This window comes from Amia ocellicauda, chromosome 19, assembly GCF_036373705.1.
Source record: "Amia ocellicauda isolate fAmiCal2 chromosome 19, fAmiCal2.hap1, whole genome shotgun sequence".
NCBI classification, from domain to species: Eukaryota; Metazoa; Chordata; class Actinopteri; order Amiiformes; family Amiidae; genus Amia; species Amia ocellicauda.
The window spans coordinates 15,501,372-15,511,098 of NC_089868.1; positions in this window are offsets into that span (position 1 = coordinate 15,501,372).

Sequence of the window (9,727 nt, forward strand, 5' to 3'; positions counted from 1 at the left end):
TTACTTTTACAACATGACCCTGAGATATGAGACTTATGGTGCATGAATGCAAATTGAGGAGTTTAAAGCTTTGAATCACACTTTAGGTAAGTCTATGGATTTGTAAAAACGAAATGAAGAGGTGAATTATCCAGTTTACACAAGCATTACAAGAGTGCAGTAATACACTTAATATAAAATACAAAACATACATCCTAGTTCAAAGAGGTAACAAGTTATAATGCTATTTCAGTTTTGTATTTTAGTACATCATTTTGTTCACAAATGAAAAAAATCACTTTAACAGTGAGGAGTATATTGTGTAGATAAATGGAAGAAATACCCTTTCCTAATGAAAAAACCCAAAACCTCTGGAAGATGCAACAAATCTGAAGTGTTGATTTAACTTAGCAAATTCAATTTCATGCTTCAATTTTCAGTGTTATACCACTGTGTATTTGTGTTTCATATTTTAATAAATCTGATGAATTTATATTAAGGTTTTATGACTATGAGCCCATATCTCTGAAGAATGCAGGTTTTAAGTGTTGTGTGTTTGGCAAATGAAGATGGAAAATACAGAATTTATTGGAATTTGGGGATTTTGCTTTCTTATAAAAAAATATTTAGATGATAAACATGTTTTATGAGGCTTATTCGAGCTTTATAATGAGCAAAGTTTTTTTTATTTTTTTATTATTGAATTGAAATAATACGGAAACTGCATTCTGTGCATGAGTGACAGTTCCATCCTGTGATTAGACAGAGGTAATGACACTATTATATTCCTGTATATACATAAGTTATATGCTGCCATTTGTTATTGTAAAAATAACCCTCTAAGGTTCCTCTGAGTTTCAGTGTCCTGTATTTATTTTTAGAAGTAGCTAAATTGGTTGTTTCCCTAAGAGAAGTGTTTAGTCTTCTGGGTGGTAACCAGTGAAGGGAGACAAATTGCTCGAGTCGGTGAAATGAGATTGCCTTTTTCTTCACCCTGCTTTGCCAGGACGTAATCTGCTTTACCTGGGCAGCAGTACTGATAGCTCAGCCACCCAGACAATATGCCCAGCCCCCTACGGAGATGCCTGGCGCAGGTGAGGCAGGATCACAGATGGGAAATTCATAGCGATTAAATGCTTCAGTAAAAAGCTGTGCCCTTTTCTGGACCCTGTGATTTTAGAATATTGACCATTTTGATCTTCAAAGGGGTGTAGGCATTCCTCTGTATCTGTAAAGATGTTTTTCCTCTATAAGTTAAGCTTTTTAAATCACAAACTAGATCTGAAGCCAAGTCTTCCTCTGGGTTAAAGCACATTAATTCACGATCTCTCTATCTCAATCATAATCAAGATGCACCCCGTTGCACAGCTGTAGTCATTTGGAGGGCCAGACACTTAACCTAAGCTCTCTATTGGTTAATTGGGCAACTAATTGTCTTAATTGGTTGCCCAACCAGCACTACTTGAATGCAAAACCACACCCCTGAGGATAATGAGCAGAAACTAGTATCAGTAATCTACCATAAATCAACCCACCCCGAGAAGAAGAAGAAACCGAAAAGACCCAGCACCTCTGCTGTATCATTGTAAATGGGTTCTGGGAAGGGCAGGGGTTAATTGATTTGCTGTCAGTTATGACTGCCATTTTCAAAATCACTCCTGAACTTGTACGTGAACTTGTGATTTTGTAGTGCTTTGCGATAATTAATCATGCTTACGGAGCTGTGCGCTTATCACAGCTGCCCTTTTCCAGCAGTGCAGCGCTATTTTGGTATGGTGGCTTTTAGAAGAGAAGTACACAGATGCTGGATCACTAAGATAACATTATGCAAAACTGCTGTGGTAATTTACAGCCCCCCACCAGTGGAAGAAATGTGAACATGCTTTGGGATATGCAGCAGTAACAATACTTTACAGTACAATGGAACAAACGCAGCAGAGATTAAAGATAGAGACATTTTCAGGTTTGGTCTTCGACAGAGTTTTCAGACCGAACTCATTTCAGGAGTTGATTGATATATTTGCTTCTGTTTCACAAAGCAGTGCAGTACTGATTTGTTTGTGTGTTTCATTACTTCTTTTCTGTTATCTGGTTTGATGCATTTAGCTTAGAATGGAATTGGACTGAAAAGCACAGGGTTGAGTGGTTTGTTTTTTATTATGGAGGGAATTATGGAGAGAGAGAGAGAGAAAACATAAGGATAAAGGATATTTGTGCAAGACACAGCTGGGATACCATGAGTGAAGCAGGTATCGCTCAGGAGAGATAAGTGGAAATTAATACAATACCTCAGTTAATACAACTTTGAACATTCAGTGGACACATTTTGCTTTTTAGACGCTTGTTTTCAGATCTGAATATTATATGCTCTGTCAGTCAGGCACATTGCAGTACTGTAACAAAATAATACATATTCAAGTAATTTCACTTGTTGGCACATACCAATGCCCAATGTAATTTCCCCTGCCCCTGTAGCTGTCTGAGTTTAAACATGACACGTTAGCCCAGTGAATGCCTTTTGAGGCAGATAATGTCATCACTTTCTTGATGCCACAAGCCGTAGAATATTATACAGTGTGAAAAATATGTATATCTCCATTATGCTTATTCTTTACATAGAAACCCTTCGGCATTAAGGATTAAGTCGGATTGCAGAGAATCCCCAAATCGTAGACAAAACATATGAAATGCATGAAGATGAAGTTGTGCCATGATTGGGCAATAATACCTTCAAACATTACAGTGAATGACGAGGGACTCTAAATGTGTGCAGCAAATTTGTTTGATATTATTGTGCATTTCCGTCCTTGAAAACATCTGAGAATGAAGGATCTGGGATTAGGAATGTATAAGTAATTCTTGGTGCCGACTGAGTGATGTTTTCAGCTCAGTATCCAGCACAGGGTCTGAACCAGCTTCATTCCTTTATAGCTTTGTGAAATACATGAATTAGATTGATGAGTTGAAGGGGTTTTCATTTGTTCTCTGGCAATATGTACGACCATTCACAAATAATGCACCAAATCGGATTGCCATTTGTATCCAATAGATTATGCAGTTAACACCCATACCATTCCAGAATAAAAGTGGCCTCAGTAGTTCTAAGTTATGAGAAAACCTGCAATGTTTGCTGTGCTGTAGACTGTTTAACATATCAGATAGCAAGACAGTGTGAAATCTGCATGTTTTTCCTCTCTTCCTGCTTAGAAACAGACAGATAAAAGACCAATTATATACAGAATTTTAAATTTTGGGGTATAAAACCTAAATTACCATTTTAACGCAATAAGGGTGTTCAAACTGTAGAAAAATAGTGTAACAGAGAAAATATTGATCATTTTTGAAGTCTCTTCACTGGAGATTGTCCGAAAAGAATAAGAAGCTGTTTTTCATGTTTTTTTTTAATACCATTCAGCAGCTATTGAGGCTGTACAGCACCGCCTCACTGATTTAAGCACTGTCTGATTCTCTGAGGTAACCTAATCCACTCATGGAAGAAAAGGAAATAAGTCAGTGGTGGCGGATGAGGATGATAATCAAAGCCTACTTCAGATGTTTTCAGAGGATGCTGTGTTGGGTAGTAAGGCTGGCCAGGAGAAACACAAGGATGTCCTGATGCTGCAGATTCTGTCATTGTGCTCTAGCAATAAGTGATCATGTTCTCTGGAAGGTGTGCATAATTGGATGATGTCAATCACAACACCAGTGACCTCGACCTGTCCATTAACGGATACCCCAAAGACATAAAGAGCCATTAGTGTCCCTCAGACCTGTCTGTCTAGGGGAGGGGACGGTCCCTGGCATTGCCTTGACTTGCCAGTGCATCTTGTCGCAATTGAAACATCCTTCACACAGCAATCTTCCAAAACCACATGGTGACAGTCTGCTAAAGTACTCATTATTCTCAAGGTGCATCCCCTCTTACTCAGATGGCAATGTTGGCCTCCTTTAACCATCTTTCAAATCCACAAAACTATAATCGACTAATGTCTTCACCCTTGCAAAACGACCTAATACACTCATGCAATCATCATGTGCATGTGGGAAAGCAAATGCTTGCATGTAGCCAAGATTATCTAATTTCCCACACACCAACCAAGACCGTTTGCCTAATGAACAATCACTCTGGAGCCTGAAATACTGCAAATAATTAATACAGTGTAATTATTGAACTTGATAAAGCAATGTGGATATCACTTAAGTACTGTTTGTCATTCAGCTCATGCTGTGTTTACATTTCCTAATGCCTCCCACTCTCCGAGAAGGGCAATCATCTAATGAATGTGTTTTCTGAGACCAAATTGACCTTGTTAATCTATCATTGCATTTTAAGCTACCCAATATTTCATTTAATTGTAATTTTTTCCCTGTACTCTCAACTGTATTTGTTTGTTTAGCTGGATTGTTGATACAGTTTTGATAGGGAATCATAATTTTGAAGAGGGATTTAATTATTATTATTATTATTATTATTATTATTATTATTATTATTATTATTATTATTATTATCACCACCATGTTCTAGTCTAGTTAATATGGTGTTATATAAAAAGAGCAAGACATGTCAGCAGTATATGACTGGCTGTCTTTTAACTGTTATTTGTAACAGGCTTACCAGACTCACTTATTCTTTTGATGAATGCCTGCTGCTGCTTATCAAAACTTGGTTCATTTCAAGCTGTTTTCATTGATTGTATTGTGGTTTTCCGAATCTCACTAAACCACTATCCAAAGGGGCTCCTTGGCACTAGGACTTCAAGGACTAGGACTTTTGAAACCTTTAAATGTCATTCTTGTTCCTTTTCCTTCCTGGGCTAGAAATGACACTATGGTGACAGTTGTAGGGTGAAAGATGCTCTCTTTGAAAGCATATGACATACAGTGTATTGGGTATTTTAAATTAAAATTGATTAGCTAAAGACACTTGAATGGAATCGTGGAATTGTCCGAGATATTATGATGCATTTAATTATTAGCAGACATAAATAAGAGAGAGCATTCTGTCATTGTACAGTATACATCTGACACTAAGCATCTGCAAAAACACAGGCGACATTTGATTCTTGTCCTCAATCATAAATCATAAAACTACTCAAGTCGCAACTATGTATACCTCCAGGATTGAAAAAGCACTAATAGACTAGATTAATCAGAATTATCGATATCGAACACATTCCAATTCTTAATTATTTTCATTTTTTATTATTACTCAGTTACTAAATATTAGCTTTTTGCTTTTATCTATATTATCAGTCGCGTTTTGATTGTCGTCCTCCAGCTGGAAGCAAATGCATGCATATGTTAGCGTTGTATGCAAGCAGATAGCGTTGCTTTGCGGCAATATGGTCTGTTTGTATGTATTTATATAATCTTAAACTGCTTTTATTTATATGTCATATATATCATAACGGTTTTGATCATTTGAAATGCCGATTCCTGATGTTAACGCGTCCCATCACAAAATGCACCTTACCCTTTTCCAACGTGGGAGCGGAGTCTGCACAGGCGAGCCGCCAGACGTGTTTTTCCACATGGACTCTCCTCCTTCCCTTATTCCGACTTGTCCCGGAGTTAGAGAGGGATCTTAAGGTACTGAAATACCATCTTGTTGGAGAAACGCGCTTCCAGCAAACCCTTGGAAAAGCTAACCGTGCTACTCTTTGCAGCCTCAAGATTAAGCCAAGACGTCGTCCTGTAAACTTTGCAGAAACCGGGAGAGGAATTCATGGCGTTGGGTCAGATCCTGTGCCTGTCAATCCTTGATGCTGTGTGTGTGTGTGTGTGTGTGTGTGTGTGTGTGTGTGTGTTTGCTGGTTGGTTTTGGCGGTGCGGGCAATGCCAGGGTTCACCACAGCCCCTTTGGCACCTTAAAAACCCACAGAGCCCAGCGGACCTGCGGTAGTAATCCTTCAAATCCTCACGGTCTGACTGCAATGTGGATTTTATAAACGGGTTTCTTCGCATAGTTTGTTCACAGTCACTTCTGTTTCGGCAATAATGGAAGTAGATTTAATGTAGCAAAACACGGAGGCTAAAAATGACACCCTCCTTTAATGTCAGTGATCACCTCCCTCCCCTGCCTGGCTGCTGCAGAAGGAGCCTCAACAGTGAGCTGACGCCGTCTCTCTGGGTCTGATTTTGTGCTTTAAAAAGTGTTACTTTACGCCCCTTAACTGTAACGTCACGGGCAGTTTTTGTACTGTATTCATTTATATGACCCTTGAGTCTCTCTCTGTCTCCCCTCCACCTCTTATTTCGCTGCTTGCGAATGGAAGTTAATCCTATCCACTGGAGGCGCCAAGTAGTTAATTTAGATAGTGGACAGCTCCCAGTGCTGTTCAATTGGATAGCGGGAAGACCCCGGTGATGTTCAATTAGATCAAGGGTGCCAGACTCCAGTGCTGGGTTCCAGCCCAGCTCTTGGCTCCTTAATTGGTCTAATTAAACAATTAACTGGATTAATTGAACACTTCTCTCTCCAGAGTCTGAAACGTTCTGTGGTCTGTGTTAAGTGTCATCAAATTGTAAGGTGTCGGCTATAAAAAAAAGGTTTTATATAAGCCTACCTCTGTAAATAATGACATTATTTAAGCAATGGGGATCTCTTGTTGGGACAAAAACCAGAAGACCCAGGACCGCAGTCTGACACCCCTGAATTAGATATCGCGTAACTCCCGGTGCTGTTCAATTAGACAGTGGACAGTTCCCGGTGCTGGAAAAAAGCAGACTCTTGGTTCAATCTCTCACTTGCAAGCACGGTTGTACTCAATCCGGAAACTGTCAGCAGGTGATTGAGTATATCTAACTGAAACTGCAATAAGACAAATTAGTTCTGGACGCCAATGTGAGAATCAAGAGAGAGATGCCCAACCAATTACCAAAACCGCTCTAATCCGACCTGCCCAGTGGAGCACAGCCACTTGAGGTGATAGACTATGTTACAGAAACCCTATTAGATGTTCCGCTGTAGGCTCCAACAGTTCATTCATCACGAGTGCCCTCAATCAGAGGGAGTCTATTTCAAACCTCCTAGGACTGGCCGCTGATATTCAGACTGTCTCCCAGTCCTCATTTCATTCTCAGGACAAAAGGAGATCCTTTCATGTGGTGGATTCTGTTAATGCCAGATAACAAGTAATACAATTCGCCCATGTGAGAAGATGCATTTGTGATATTTCTCCTGTAATTCTTTTTCTTTTTCTTTCTTTGGCTGGTATTATTGGGTTTTGTTTTTATTGCCCCATTAGAAAACACTGGCCTTGGGAATCACACTTGATTGTTTTAATGACTGCCGAGTTGCTCATGGTTTGGTTTCTTGTACTGCACATTGTCAAAGATACAGCAGAATACCATATACTTAATGCAAAGGGTAACACCCTTGCTTATCAATTGTAATGTTTTTTTTATTTATGTATTTATCCAATATATATTTAATGTATGCAAAGTTGGTGACCGTAAACAAGCTAGTTTAGCCTGAAAAAGACACAAAACTCACCTTTTGGAATTAATATTTTTTCATATTTTCTCCTTCTTTTCATTCTTAAATGCTGATGGAGGGTGAATTACTCTGCTCAACACTTACCGGAGAAAAGTGTGATTCACCAACCATCTAACCAGGAGCTTCAATACGATCGCTACTGAGATGTTAAAGGTGGACAGAAGGTGTTATATGTCTTTTCTTTTTAAAGGAATCAAGATGTTTTAAGGAAGCCTGATGGAAATTATATACATTAGCACCTCCTGCTGCTCAATGTATTGAACAGCCTAATATATTGTATAATTTAACTCCGATCTTAAGAACATATGGGCAAGTGTGGAGATGTGTAATTTTCTGTTATGGTAACTTGTCACAGAGTGGTCTGCTGAATTGTAATTCATTGCTTTCTTATTCAGTAGTGAGTGGGCTGTAGCAGTCTGATAAATCATAATCCTAATGGTGCGCCAGCATGGTGTCTTCAGGGTCATGTTAAGATGACACTGGCTTTGTGTTGATTGTAAGGCTGCTTCATTTCTGTTTACTTCCTGGCATGTTAGTCTGTAGAGCTTCTTTGACAATTGTAATGGAAATATTCACAATTAAATTTAGATAGGAAATATATGACTTACTAACCTGCTTATCTATCTGATAATAGCCATATAAAATTGCACACACACACACACACACTATATATATATATATATATATATATATATATATATATATATATATATATATATATATATATATATATATTATATAATTATTATTAATATTGAATGAATTGGTTGATTGGTTGTGTGTTTGTACTTGTTTAAAATAATGTACCTACAAAACTTGCCTGCTATATTCTGACCTTCATGGTTTTGGGAGGTTGATCAGTGAGGTATATTCACTGAAGTGTGATTTAAACTCCAGACCTCGTGAACTGGAGGCAAAAGTATTTCTGCTCAGTCACTGACATTTATTTACTTATTTTTCTTGTCAGTGCTGTTCATCTTTGCAGAGCTAGTAAGCTTGCAGCAAGTTAATGGACAGAACTACATTCTGCAGGCATTTTTCTCCAAGAAGAACACAATAAATCCTAAACCCTTCTCTAAAAGACACATTTTCTCTGACTGTATAATATTAGCTGATGTCAGTTCTTACTCAAATATAATTTTTACTGCTATTCATTGTCACTAAAAAGCAAAGGTGAAGGTGAGTTTGACGTAATGTCCTTGAAATAAGATTTTCTTTGTGGCCGGATTTCTGAGGCACTTCACATTCCCGACAAACTCATTTTCTGTGCAAGGCAAGGCTGAATCGTTTCTTCTGCTTTTGAACTTTCCACATAGACACGTACACTGGAGCCGCCACTGTCCTTCAGCCTCATTTTCACAACATATTGTGGAGAGGAAGTATTTTGAACGAAAAACTGATTCCAATTGTTAATACCACTTTGTGCAAAGGCTGCACATTGAACCATGGAAAACCAGACCTGTTAATCACTGTCATTCTGCGTGATTCACAAAGCAACTCACTGATTTTATTGTTGGCACCCATTTTCTTCACGAAGGGCATCGAGACCCTTGATCTAAGCTTTGATAAAAAAAATGATCAACACCGATTGGTTTGCTTTGTATAATGCTGTGCAATAACTCAATGTTAAAGCCACAATGTAATGCATTATTGTTGCACTTCTTTTCAGTAAAATTGTCCTTGTTCATTCTGACCATCGTCCAGTGTTTCTGTTATAACCCCAGACCCCAAACTGTTTACCCACAACTATCTCTCACCCCTCTCTCTCTCTCTTAAATTCAAAATCAAGGGGGGCTGAACAGAAATGGTTTAATATCTTCTTTTAGATTCTTAAGTTTATTTTGACAAAATTAATAAAACAATTTGCATAAGATGTGCGGATAGTTCCTTCCAAAGGTGTGTCTGGAATTGTGTAATTTTAAAATGAGGTCTTTAATCTTTGCCATTTGTCTGCTTGTTTATGACTCACATTATTACATAAGTAGGTGAGTGGAAATACACTGAAACATTGGCCAAATCCTTCTTTGGATGCCTAAATGTTCTGGCAGTGACAAAGTCTGTGGAAAAAGAGGTTATATTTCTCCTCTCATTGTCAACTATTAACTCAATATTTAATCTAATCTGAAAAGGTAAATTTTTTACTGACTCATAGTTTTCTTTGAGGGATTGTGTCCACAGAAATATGTGTGGATGTACAATAAGTGCTGTCTAAAATGACGATAGGGAGAAGGGCCAGAATGAGACTGGAGG